Source organism: Mustela lutreola, chromosome 1, assembly GCF_030435805.1.
Source record: "Mustela lutreola isolate mMusLut2 chromosome 1, mMusLut2.pri, whole genome shotgun sequence".
In the NCBI taxonomy this organism is placed as follows: Eukaryota; Metazoa; Chordata; class Mammalia; order Carnivora; family Mustelidae; genus Mustela; species Mustela lutreola.
In genome coordinates, this window is record NC_081290.1 from 28,228,360 (window position 1) to 28,242,038 (window position 13,679).

General features: G+C 36.7%; 1 protein-coding gene across 3 annotated transcripts in view; it reads left to right on the plus strand.

The window, feature by feature from the left end:
* CORIN (corin, serine peptidase) overlaps positions 1–13,679 on the plus strand; it is a 250,143-nt gene that overhangs the window by 111,234 nt on the left and 125,230 nt on the right. The gene's annotated exons all lie outside the window — the stretch shown is intronic.

Consider the following 13,679-nt stretch of genomic DNA (forward strand, 5'->3'; position numbering starts at 1 on the left):
TGTGGTCCTTCCTGGAAATGATGTGCTTTTAGATGAGACAGCCCTTTGCAGTTGGAGCAAAAGCTGAAGGAGCTAAAGGTTGTTGGCTGACATTTGGGGCACCAAAGCCTTTCTTGAGGAATAGACACATAGTCGGAACAGATCACCTTGATCCAACAGAGACTGAGCTGATTTTATTGTTTTGTTAAGGCCTTGTCTATCTCTGGTTTATCAGGGGTTCTGAGGGTGCACTTCTAAAGTGGTCCCAAATGAGAAACTGAGGTGTTTGTTGCATTCTCTTCCTCCTTGGGCAGTCCCAAATTCTATTTTTTTTCTTTTCAGAACAATACAATTGTTGGAATTTCCATTTTATTTTGCAGAGGTGTTTTGCATAACTCTTTAATCTCTTGCTCTTTGTGGAAAATGCCTCAAGAGAGGATCCTTCCAAGTGATAGGCCTACTTGTCTGTGTCTCCTTTCTGACAACATACTTGGCTCCTTAAAACCCAACTCCTTTGGCAGCACCCAAACTCTAACTTTTGTCTCACTATGCTTGTGGGATTGCCAAAAGTTCTGCTGATTTCTCTGCCTCTTTGCAGTGGCCCCATGTCCAGATTCCTTGTTTTTAGCACCATGCCAAGAACTGGCAAGTTCCACAAGGGAAAAAGCATCCACAGAATATATACTCTCTGTTCTACAGTTATCTTCTCTCCAGGATCTTGGCCATTCACATCCTAATTGTCTTGAGAACTCAGATGCCTTTATACAGATGTTTCTTCTGTTTTATCTGGCTTTTCTAGTTTTACTTGATGAGGGCATCGATCTGCTGCAAGTTATTACATTTAAGCCAGGAATGGAAGTTTGTTTTATTTTTCTTTTTAACACAGTGTTTAGTATAGGTCTGCTGCTAAATCAGGATTCCATCTGAAAGACAGTATACAGCAATAAATCATTAGAAGGATGAGTGAGAGTATCTGAAAGAGAAGTTCCTGACATCTTTTCTTTTTCAGATAACTTTGCCCCTGTTGTGATAAGGACACTTTATTTGTTGTCTTTATTAGAGGTCATTTGGAAAATGTAGCCTTTTGGTATAGGATTTAAGAATCCATAGAGAAAATTTAAAAATCAGAATATCATCAGTGTTCTTTAACACTGATGACCAAAAAGTTTCAGTTCTTAAAAATCAAAATAAGATTATCAGTATTATTTAATGGCTCAAACTGAAATGCCACTTAATATAGGTTCTCCAAATACGGACAATGTTACAAATTTTCTGATCTTGAAAAACACCTTGGAAGTTTGATGAAATATTTGTATCTAAAAACATGTTTAAAGAGACAGAAATTTCCTAAGAGGATCTGAGATCTTTTATTTGTCATAGTGTTCTTAAAACTTTTCATTGTAATATTTTCTCAATGTATAATTAATTCTCTGAAAATAACTCTGATAAAAAGCGTTTGATGCAATATTTTCCTAGAATTGAAACAAATTGTTTTGTCTCACACTTGATGGATAAGCAAGATGCTAACAATCATATATACGTTCATAGTTCGTGTGCTAGGGAAAGAGTTACTGCCAAATCTGATCTTTGTGTAAGCATAAGAATATCATTTCTAGCATACACACACAGTTACTAAAAATGTGTTCATACTAAGAATATGTATACCAACTAGAGAAATATTTATTATATAATATAGTCTTAATCATGTAAGGATTTATCCTATAAGACCACTTATAAATATACCTGATGAAGTCCTTTTCTCATTTTTTTCATTTATTTGGTACATATCAATTGAGTACTTACTCTGTTCTGAGCATTATCCCAGATAATCTGAGAAAATAAAAGTAATCATGATAATCACAATATTAATTTATACTCATGTAGTGCAGTAGTTCTTAACCAGGAGTCATTTTGTGGCCCCTACCAGGGAACATTTGGCAATTTCTGTAGACATTTTGGTTGTTAATCTCTACCCACAGAAGGATTTAATAGATGCTAATCTAGTGGGTAGAGACCAGATATGCTGTGTAACATCCTACAATGCACAGAAAAACTCTTCACAACAAAAGAGCTATGTGTCTCAAAATACCAATAGTGCTGCTTTTGGAAAACCCTAGTCTAAGCCTTTATGTTTTGCAAAGTATTTTATAACAGAAATATTAATAATAATTGCCATGTTTCAAACATTTAAGGAATGTTAAACCTTACCTGGTCCACCCTTATGTGAGAACAAATGTGAAAAGAATATTAGTGACTACATTTAAACATGCTTTCCCACAGAAACTACAAAGGAATCCAGGCTAAATATCAATGGAGTAAAGTGGAGTCAACCACGTAAAGGAATTCTGAATTTTGGAAAAAGGGAAGGGTCCGACCTGGCAAAGAGAGATTCTGTAGGCATTCAGCACTGTGAACTTGTGTTGGGCATCAGCTCCTATTTAGTCCATGAAATGAACTGTCATTAAAAGTTGACTCCCATTTTAGGCTTTTTCTTCCCACTCACGAATCATTTGTCCCAAGAAAATAGTAATTTCCCTCTTTACGTTATGGATCCCATTCTCCTTCCCAAAGTGCTTTCACAGCTGTTAGCTCACTTGCTTCCAGAGTAAATCTCTGAGGTATTATCATCTTCATTTAATTAATTAGGAAACTAAGGGTCAGGGAGATAGTTTCAGGATTATTTTAAATCTGTCCCCCAAGGCCCTATCATCTACCCAACAGTCCACCATTGTGGGACCATCCTGGTATTCAATTATTAAGCTTGAGCATTACCTTTTCTTACAGCTCCCTATTCACAAAAACTTTCGAAATGCCTTTTCAGACTGAATGGAACCAAAGCCCATGACTTGTAATAGCTGCTTTCCCCAACGCACAGCTCTGTGAATTTCATTCTTTGGTTAGCCTTCTTCGGATCAGTCAAAACTCTGAAGAGATTTTGTTGTCATATACAAAGATGCACAGTTCTCTTATCCTTTCTCTTATATTGATCCTACATCCGGTAAAGTAAATAATGTGCCAAAGTGATGACACTGTGGGAACTGTTCTTCAGAAGTTTTAAAATAAACATTTGTGTGTGTTTCCATAGTTGAGTTGTGAGAACTCAGGAGCAAAAGGTCAGGGCCCATCAATCATTCTGAGCTTTCTCATAATCCTTTACTTCACCTTCTCTGTGATCATATATGAGAAGTCATTTTTAAGTGGTATTTTGTAGGTCTAAAGAGAACTCCCCTGCCATGAAAGACCTTCAGCTATTTATTTTTTTCCTCGTTCTTTCATTTTCCTAGTATTTTATTTGCCTTTCCACTGGTTGCTGAGAGCAACCATTGCAGCACAGTAGCAGCAAAATGGTAGTTTGGGGATCTCGGTAAAACATGTACTCTGAATTTCTGCTCTTGCGTTTTGGATTCATTTGGGAGAAATAATGTAGTACTGTTTCTTTGAGGTACTGAATGTTTTGCCACAGAAAGATGATTATAGATAGCATCATGACATTACTAAAAGCTAGCCATGCACTTTTCATTACAATGAATAGTCAAGTAAAATGGGGTTTTCTTAGAACTTCAAATTTTACTACATTTATAATTTTAAATTATTTAAAAATTGAAACCATGGAATCATTTTCTTTTTTCCATGTGTGCATGCTTCTTTTAAGGGCACCAAACTTAGATCTAAAGACTTGTTTTCAAGCCCTGACCATTCTACTTCCTAATTGCATGGCCTTGAGCAAGTTTCTTAAACCCTTTTAGTCCCTCTTTCCTCATGTTTTTAATAGGAATAATAATATGTGGGTGGTAGAACTGTTTTATGGGCTAAATGAGATAATGTATTTGAAAGTATTTTTGGAAACCATAACAAGCTATATAAATGTGAATGCTTCAATTCAACAGACATTTCAAAGCATATTCTATGTACCAGGAAGTTTACCAGGAACTGAAAAGGAAAGATGGCAAATGTACTTTTAAAGGGCTCCTAAGCTAGTGGAAGGATGGACATCTAAGCATAGAGGCAGAGCCTGAGACAAGGGTTTGGTCACAAATGGTATATTTGGAAGAGGCATGGGACAGTGGGGAAGTGGGAAAGGTGATGCAGGGAAGGAAAGATGGCCAACAGAGGTGCATTATTAAACCAGCTACCATAGTGGACAACTGGAGCTTCATCTTTAGGGAAAAATCTGGAATTGGTGGATAATGTATGGTTCAGAATTAACCCACTAGAGGGGTGAGGTAGCTAGGGTATGCACTTACTTCCTTTAGCCTTTGAAACTGATAGTATCTACTATAATCCATAAGTACTATGTCCTCTGAGAGTAGAGACATGGTAGAGTGGAGGAGGAAGTACAAAACTTGTTTGTGCCTTGCAACAGAAGGTTTTGTCCCTGTTGACTTCTTCATCTGTAGCACTCTCTTTGCCTTTGATTTCTAGAACACTGCTCTGTTTGGTCTGCTTCCCACCACATCTGCCAGTCTCTTTCCTTTTCCTCTATGGGCCCTAAGATCCTAGACTCAGCCCTCTTTCCTCAACGTTCTGTACATTTCCCCTAGGAAATCTCTTACCTGTGGCTGTGTAAGTACTGATGACTCTTAAATCTATATTTCACATCAAATTGTATTCTACTTCCCCATACTTTAGCTCATATCCCAGTGTTCTCGCTTCCACCTCTCAAGCAAAGCTACTTTTTTCCAGGTCTCCAGGGACTTCAATCCAGGTTGCTAAATCCCATGGGAAGTTCTCATTTTCCCCCTCTGACTTGACTTCCTGCAGCATTTGCCACCATTAATTATTCCCTCCTCCCTGGTAAGCGCTCCTCCTTTGGCTTGCAGGAAGAAGCCACTTATTTTCAACTGCCTTTGGTGTTTTCTTCTCATTTCTATCACTTCTAAACACTGGAGTGCCTCAGGGCTTAGTCTTCGGATCTTGCTTGTTTCAGTGATCTGATTCTGGCTATTCAGGCTTGTGGCTTTAAATACTTCCATGCACTGACAACTACCAATGTGGGTCTTGAGCTTGACCTCAAGCTTGACTCTTCTCTGGACTCTGAAACTGAATGCATATTTGTTTCTCTCTCTCTCTCTCTCTCTCTCTCTTACACACACACACACACACTTACACACATTCACACACACACCCACACACTTACACACACTGCCTTCTATTTACTTCCACTTGAGTGTCTGAAAGGCATGTCAAACATAACACGTACTAAACTGATCAGGTATTACCCCCACATTGCTCCTCTCCCAGCTTTCCCTCTCTTAGTAAATAACAACTTCATTAACTTCATTCTTACCATTGTTCCAGCCAAAAATTTTAGGTCATCCTTGACTCTTCTCTTTCTCTCCCTATGCCATATCTGATCTGTCAGCAAATTCCATTAGCTCTGTTGTCAAAATCTATGCATAATCCAATCAGGGCTCCCCCCTCCATAACCACCTCAACTCATTCCTGGATTATCCTCCAGCTTCTTACTTGCTTCTTTGCTGCCTTCCTATGCACCTGTATGCTGTTTTCCACACAGAAGCAAAATGTTCTTTTTTGCTACTCAAATCCTGTTGGTTCTTTAAATGTTCACATGTCTATGCTCCACATTTTTTTTTTTAAAGGTTTCCCATCTCAGTCAATATAAGAGCCGGCATTTTTACAACCTTCAGGACCATTCATCAGTACTGTTGCAGTGCACAACTCCAGGGGAGCACCAATCACACAGAATTCAATGTACCTAAGGGCTTCTTGGAGTTGTGCAACATAGACATCTGGCCCTACGTTATCTGGCTCTCTTAAGCCTCTCACTTCTCTCTTAGTACTTTCCTTTTGGCTTTCTAGGTTCCAGCTATTCTGTTCCATCTGCTGCCATGCTCTTCTCTCGCATATCCCCTCTTGGTTCTCTTAAGCACCTGTCTGTTGGGCTGTAACATAGGGCATGTGAGGGAGAGTGGCCAAAGACAAAGTAAGGAAGAGAAGCTCTACCAATAACAGCTATCATTATCCATGTTATTGGGGGTAGTGAGAAAGCTGAGGATATGGAAAATTTCTTTTTCTCTTTTTTAAATTTTTTAAAAATTTATTTATTTGATAGAGAGAGATCATAAATAGGCATAAAGGCAGGCAGAAAGGGGGAAGCAGGCTCTCCACTGAGCAGGGAGCCCAATGTGGGGCTCGATCCCAGGATCCTGAGATCATGACCTGAGCCAAAGGCAGAGGTTTAACCCCTTGAGCCACCCAGGTGCCCCAGGACACGGAAAAATTCTTAATAAATTTCATGATCAGGGGTTCTTGGGTGGCTCACATCAATTAAGCACCTGACTCCTGATTTCTAGCTTGGGTCATGATCACAGGGTCATGAGATCATGCCCTTTGTTGGGCTCTGTCTGGGCATGGAGGCTGCTTGAGATTCTCTCCCTCTCCCCCTGCCTCTGCCACCAACCTCTCTCTCTCTCAAAGATAATAAAAATAATAATCATAGATTAAATTAAATACATTTAGAGAATCTTCATAATCAACTTTACTGATACTTGAATTAGATTGCTAAAAATTAAAACTTGACATTTTTTTTTAAAACATCAATTAAAATCCGTAACACTTCTTTCCATCCATCCATGAACCGTAAGAAATGCTCATCTTGTGATTTCTTCTGTTTTTCTGTAAGAACCACAGTCCTGTTTGGATTTCACTGTGCCACATACCCAGCAAAAAGAAGCAGTGCCAAACAAAATAGATTTCTTCTTGAGCCTAAATACAACCTGTTCTCTTTGGGCCCGGTAATTTTTGTTTTTAGATCATTTAAGATTAGGTTTCTATTCTCTGCCAAATATTGCTTTGCTTGAGGTGGCACAGTGGTCCCCCAAACAGAAATAAGAAGGCTCCTTTCCTCACCTGCAGTCAGTCTTCTCACTCTCTTTACAAGTTAGTTACATAACTTAGTGCCTGATAACTCAGAACCCAAGAGCTTACATTAGTCCCTGAATTTCTTGCAGAAAAAAAAAAAAATATATATATATATATATATATATATGATATGATATAATTTTTTTTGTTTTTTGGTTCGGGGGCTGGAGATCAAGGACATCCACATTTTGTTCAATAATGTGCCTCACAATCAGAAATCCACATGTGTGGCCTTACAGATTATGAATAAATACAGCAATTTTTAGCTACAAAATAAAGGTCTGTTTTTTTTTTTCAGACTTTTCATACCACTATCCCTTTTTTAGTCGATAATCAGTTTGATCACTGCAGCAGGAATGCTGATCAGTCACACCCTGAACAGTTCAAAACATCATTTATTTTAATTCTAAATGCAGCTTTATACCCCCTGATTTAATCATAACAGATTCATCTATACAGAACCAGATAGTTGAAAGAAATTGCTGAGTTTTTTTTCCTTTACATAATTGAAATATTAGCTTAGTTCTAAGTTTTGTATTTGTCGCCAAAAATTCCCAAAAAGGGATACTATTTATGGGTTTTTGTTTTCTTTTGTTTTTTTTTTTTTTTTTTTTTTTGGTGGATGCAGTTTCTTAAGCTCAATCCATTCTCCTTGAAATTGAACTAGAATGATGTAGTAATTGCCTAGTAATTCAGGCATCCGAGGGTCTGAACTCCAAGCTCTAGGCCGCCCTCTGAAACTAATGTGTGATTCAGGATCATTACATCAAAATCTGTGAACTCTTTTGAAGTTACAAGATCAGTAGGCCAAATAGAACTTCGATCTTCATAACTTCAATTCCATTGAGCTCAGCAATTGGGAAGTAATCATCTTCTGTATTTTCATCTGTTCAGTCCATATGTTTATTTTGTGTCCAAAGCCCTGTACCCATTTAAACAAAATGAGCTGGAGTGTTATCAGGGAGACAGTGTAACAGCTTTTTAGAGCTGAAATCTAAATATTTTGGCCTGTGTAACTCTAAAAGGATTTTGAAAAAAGATACACCACTTTCAGACTTTTAAGTTAATATCTGAAAATTTTAGATTGTGAATGTAATTGGCAAAGAGTTTAATTTGAAGGATGTTATAATTGGTATTTTTAAATGAAACTATTATGTTACTTTTTAAAATGTGTCCAAAGGAATTTAAATACCATAGTGAGGTGACTTTCACCAACCATTCAAAAATTACAAGCTCTTCTCTTTTTTTTTCTTTCTTCTTTTTCTTTTTTTTTCTTTTCTTTCTTTTCCTTCCTTCCTTCCTTCCTCCTTTTCTTTTCCTTTCTTTTTTCTTTCTTTCTTTCTTTCTTTCTTTCTTTCTTTCTTTCTTTCTTTCTTTCTTTCTTTTTTCTTTCTTCCTTCCTTTTTCCCTTTCTTGATTTTATTCCTTTATTTGAGAGAGAGAAAGGTAAAGAGAACATGAGCAGGGGGAGGGCAGAAGCAGAGGGAGAAGCAGGCTCCTCGCCTAGCAGGGAGCACCACACCCCAGGATGATGACCTGAGCCAAAGGCAGACACTGAACCAACTTAGCCACCCAGGCACCCCTTTAAAAAAAAAACTATTTTAAGAGAGAGGAAGAAGGTGCCTCGTTAGCGCAGTAGGTAGCGCATCAGTCTCATAAGAGAGAGGAAGAGAAGGAGTTAGCCATAGGATGGGGGGCAGAGCAGAGAGAGAGGGAAACAAGCAAACTCCCCAGAGCCCAACTCAGGGTTTGATCCCAGGACCCTGAGGTCATGACTTGAGCCCATTATCAAGAGTCCTCGCTTAACCAACTGAGCCACCCAAGTGCATCTAAAAGCCCTTCTTCTTCTTCTAAAGTTTTTTTTTTTTTTTTAATTTATTTGACAGAGAGAGACAGTAAGAGAGGGAACACAAGCAGCGGAGTGGGAGAGGGAGAAGCAGTCTTCCTGCCTGAACAGGGAGCCTGATGCAGGGCTCCATCCTAGGACCCTGGGACCATGACCTGAGCCAAAGGCATAATAACTGAATCACCCAGGCGCCCCTACAAGCTCTTCTTTTAACAGTCAGCAGATATTACATTGTGTTTTTTTTTTCTCCCTGAACTCTCATTTCCATTCCCTTTTCTCCCAATGAATTTCATTCTGGTATAATCTCTTTTGGTGCTGAGAATTATTTTTATCGCCCTACCACACATCTCTAGAACCAAAGAATGTATAAAAATGGACAATATTACTTGGAAACATTTTCCCTCAGTCATGAGACTCTGAATGTCAACAATTTCTTTTTTGATTAATTTCCCATAAAAATTATGATTTAAATCTATTAAAGTTTTTATAATTACTAAACTTAAATGTGACATTTGCTAGAGATTTAACTCTTGATGTGTTAGAGGGATGGTTGGTTTTCTTTTAAAAGTGGTTTGTGTACAACGTAACAGTGTTTGCAGTCAATTCCATTCCTGTATTTTTTTCTTCTAGGTGGTTGTGCTTTGAAAGTTACTCACATAATTAAGTACAGGGGTTTTATTATAATAATGGCATTCAGTTAAACTTCTTAGTTAATGTCAAAATTCACATTATAATAACCTTTCATTAAAAAGTATTTCTAATGATTAGATGACAACTTGATAAGATTCTCCTTCCATTTTTGAAAACACAGAGGTGGGAAGCACTGTACTTGCATACCAATTTGCCATTCAGTTATTAGAGTCATTACGGTCTTAATTTCTTGGATGTTTGCCAGGATTTATTAAATTCTATGTATAGTTTTTTCACTTAGAAGTACTCTATTTAATCTTATATATTTAGAGAGAATTTGGAAAACAAATATTGTTAATTTCAATTAATTTTTGCTAACACAATATTTTTGATAAAAGCCTTATCATTATTGCATGCTTTTAATATATATACCAAAACTTTGGTGCTTATTAATTTATTCCTTCAACTTTTAGAGAATTTATCTAATTGGTAAAGCCACTTTTCAATTTTAAACTAATTGGCCGAATTAGAATTACTTTCTTACAGAAAGAGTCTGACTTTATTTTTTATTTTTCAGTTTATATTAGTCTGTTAATATGTGTTTCCATGCTAAGAATCTTACCGTTATTTGTTTTTTAGTTGCTAGGTTATATAATAAAATTCACTTTTTTTCCCTTGTGTATAGTTCTGTGAGTTTTAGCACATGCATAGATGTGTGTAACCACAAACACAATCAGGATAAAATAGTCAATCACCCCAAATATGTCCTCATTTTGTCCTTTGTAGTCAAACCTACATTCCAACCCCAAACCTCTAGAAACCACTCTTCTGCTCTCCAAACCTACTGTCATGCTTTCCCCACCATATCACATAAAATAGAATTCTATGGTTTATTATCTTTTAAGACTTACTTCTTTCACGTAGCATAATACTTTTAAGATTCCACGTGTTGTTACATATATCAATGTTTTTTTCTTTTTACTTTTTAATAGTATTCCATTGTGTGGAGGTTCCCTAATGTTATTTATTGGTTGAAGGTCATTTTTTATTTCTAGTTTTTGGTAGTTATGAAAATTATTGCTAAACACCTGATTACACCTGATTACAGTTTTTGTAAGCAAATTTCTCTAGGATAAATACCTAAATGGGTAAATGGGTGTGTTATTTTATCAGAAACTGCCAAACTGTCTTCCAGAAAGACTATGTTATTTTGCCTTCCCTTCAACAATACATATGAATGTCAGTTGCTTCACAAGCTCGTCACTACTTGGTATTGTGAAGTTGAATGTTCTCGTTTTTGCAAAAGTTAGGCATTCCAACAGGTGTGTAGAGGTATCTCATAGTGTTTTAATTTGCATTTCCCCAATGACTAATGATGAGTGTCTTTTAACATGCTTGCCATCAATATATCTACTTTGGTGAAATGTCTATTCATATCTTTTGCTCATTTTTTTCTCCTTAAGTTGTATTATTTCTTACTGTTGAGTTTTGTGATTCCTTTAGGTATTTCGGGTATAAGTCCTTTGTGAAATATGTGATTTGGAAATATTTTCTCCCAGTTTGTACCTTGTCTTATTATTTTCCTCAGACTGTCTCTCACAGAGCAAGTGTTTTTAATTTTGATGAAGTACAATTTATTAATTTTGTATTGTATGGAACACGCTTTTTTGTCCTATAAGAATTCTTTGCCTCATTCACATGCACACAGTTTTTCTCCTGTAATGTCTCTCAAGACTTTCATAGTTTTCACTGTACTATGATTTGTAGGGAGTTAATTTTTATATAATGTGTGAAATATAGGTCAAGTAGTACTTTTTTCTTTTTGCACATGAATGTCCAATTTTCCTAGGACAATTCATTGAAAAGATTAGATTGCTTTTGCAACTTTGTTAAAAATTAATTGACCATATTTCTGTGGGTCTACTTCTGGACTCTTTATTCTGTTTCAATTGGTCTTTTATCTATCCCTGAACCAAAGCCACTCTGTCTTGGTTATTATAGCTTTATATTAAGTTTAAATATCTGGTAGTATGAGTTTTTCAACTGTGTTCTTGCTCAAAATTTATTTTTCCATTTCCATTTCCATTTTAGTGCTTTGCCTTTCTATATAAATTTTAGAATCAGCTTGTCAAAAAATCCTTCAAAGATTTCAGTTGGAATTGTGTTAAAGCTCTAGATAAATTTAGAGAGAAAATAATTTGATATCTTCAAACATAATGAATCTTTTAAGCCATGAACTCAGTTTATCTCTTCATTTGTTAGGTCTGCCATGGTTCTCTTATCAGTATTTTATAATTTTCATTATTGGTGTTACACATATTTTGTTAGATATTTTTAGAGCTATCATAAAAGTTACTTCTTTTAGAATAGTCATTTCTTATTGTTCATTGCTTATTACAGTAAACAGAGTTCTGAGATGGTCCCTAAGATTCCAGTCTTCTGGTGTATAATCTCCCTATTTTTGAATGTGGGTGTGAAAGTAGTATGATAAGTCGGTCAATCCTGTGATTAGTTATGTTATATGCCACAGCTGATCTTAAGAAAAGTAGAGTATCTTTGGCAAGACTGGCCTAATTGGGTGATTCCTTAAACTAAATCTGTCTTCCTGGTTCTCGAGGGTTTCTGTCGTGGAAGATGTTCAATTCTACAAAAAACTTTTCCACATCTGCTGGCATGATTGTGTGGTTAATTCTTTAGCTTGTTATTGTACAGATTACATTTATCACTTTTAAAAAAGATTTATTTGTTTATTTGAGAGAGAGTACACACACAAGCACAAGGGGCAGAGGGAGAGAGAATCGCAAGTAGACTTCACACTGTGTAGAACGTGATGCAGGGCTTGATCTCAAAACACTGAGGTCACAACCTGAGACAAAAGCAACAATGGGCAGCTTCACTGACTATGCCACCCAGGTGTCCTCATTTATTACTCTTGGAATGTCGAACTACCCTTGTATTCCCAAAGTAAACTTATTTATTTGAATATTGTGTGTGTGTGTGGGTGTGTACAATTTTCTCTCAGTTATTCCTGTTTGGGTTTTGCTGAACTCGTCTAAATTTATAGCTTTCATTAGATTTCAAGAGTTTCAGGCATTAATTTTTCAACAATTTTTTTGTACAGGTCTCATTCTTCTTTCTTTCTTGGACTTAAATGACATCTTTCTTGGACATTGAATGACATTTTTAGTATCTGACAGGTCCCTGAAGTTATGTTCTTTTTTTTTTTTTTTCAATCTTTTTTCTCTCCATTATTCAAGTTGGGTGATTTCTATTAATCTACACTCAAGCTCATTGATTCTTTCCATCATCATCATTTTGCCATTCAGTAGCTTTAAAAAAATCATATTTTTCAATTCTAAAATCTCCATTTGATTTTTTTCTTATAGCTGCTATTTCTCCACTGGCACTCATTTCAAATCTGCTGGTCCTCACCTCAAGAAGCATAGGTATAAGGGCTGCTATAAAGACTTTGTCAAATAATTCCAGTATCTAGGTCTTTTCACGAATGGTGTCTATTGATTATCTTTTCACTTGGAGACTGCTGCAAGTGTCCTTTTTTGTACATCAACTAATTTTGGATTACATCATGGGTGTTTTTATTATATTATAAGATTCTGGGTCCTGTTAAAAATCTCCAGAAAATGTTGATCTTTGTGTGTTTGTCTCTTTTCATAGTCAGCTGACCCAGTTAGGTTTAGGTCACAGGTCTCATGGTACATTCTCTGGGCTTTAGGGTCAATGTCAGTATACTTTTCAAAGACTATTTGGCATTATTTGGTTCATCCACACATAAGTGCTTCCCAGGGACCAGTCTGGTATTTGGGCCATGGACTGCATTGTAGTTCAGTTCTCAAAGCCTTTGGTGTTCTAGTTCAAGTCATTGCCATGCGTGCATCTCTGGGGGATAAGCTCAGGACTTCATACACAGTTCTATAGGATCTTCTTTCTGTGAGCTCCCCAAAACTCTCTGACTCCAAGGGACTCTTCCTCCTGGTCCTTTGTCCAAAATGCTGTCATTTCAGCCTGGGGCCACTTCTATTCCCATTGTGGTGTGAGTGCCGGTTTAGGACTGGGACTCTCCTCTGCAGGAGGCTCAGGAAAACAATTGGGAGGGGAGTTTCCTCTACTCCTTTGTTTTGCAGAGTCCCTTCCTCCCATTCCTCTGAACAGAGAGAGAGCTTCTGTTGACCATGTCCGCTGCACAGTTCCGTAATTTCTCTGCCCAGACTCTATGTTGGAAAATATGGGTGGCAAAAGAAAAACACCAGAAAACTAACTTTTTAAGTAGCCCTTTTTAAAAAATGAGATATAAGTGATATATAACATTATATTAGTTTCAGGT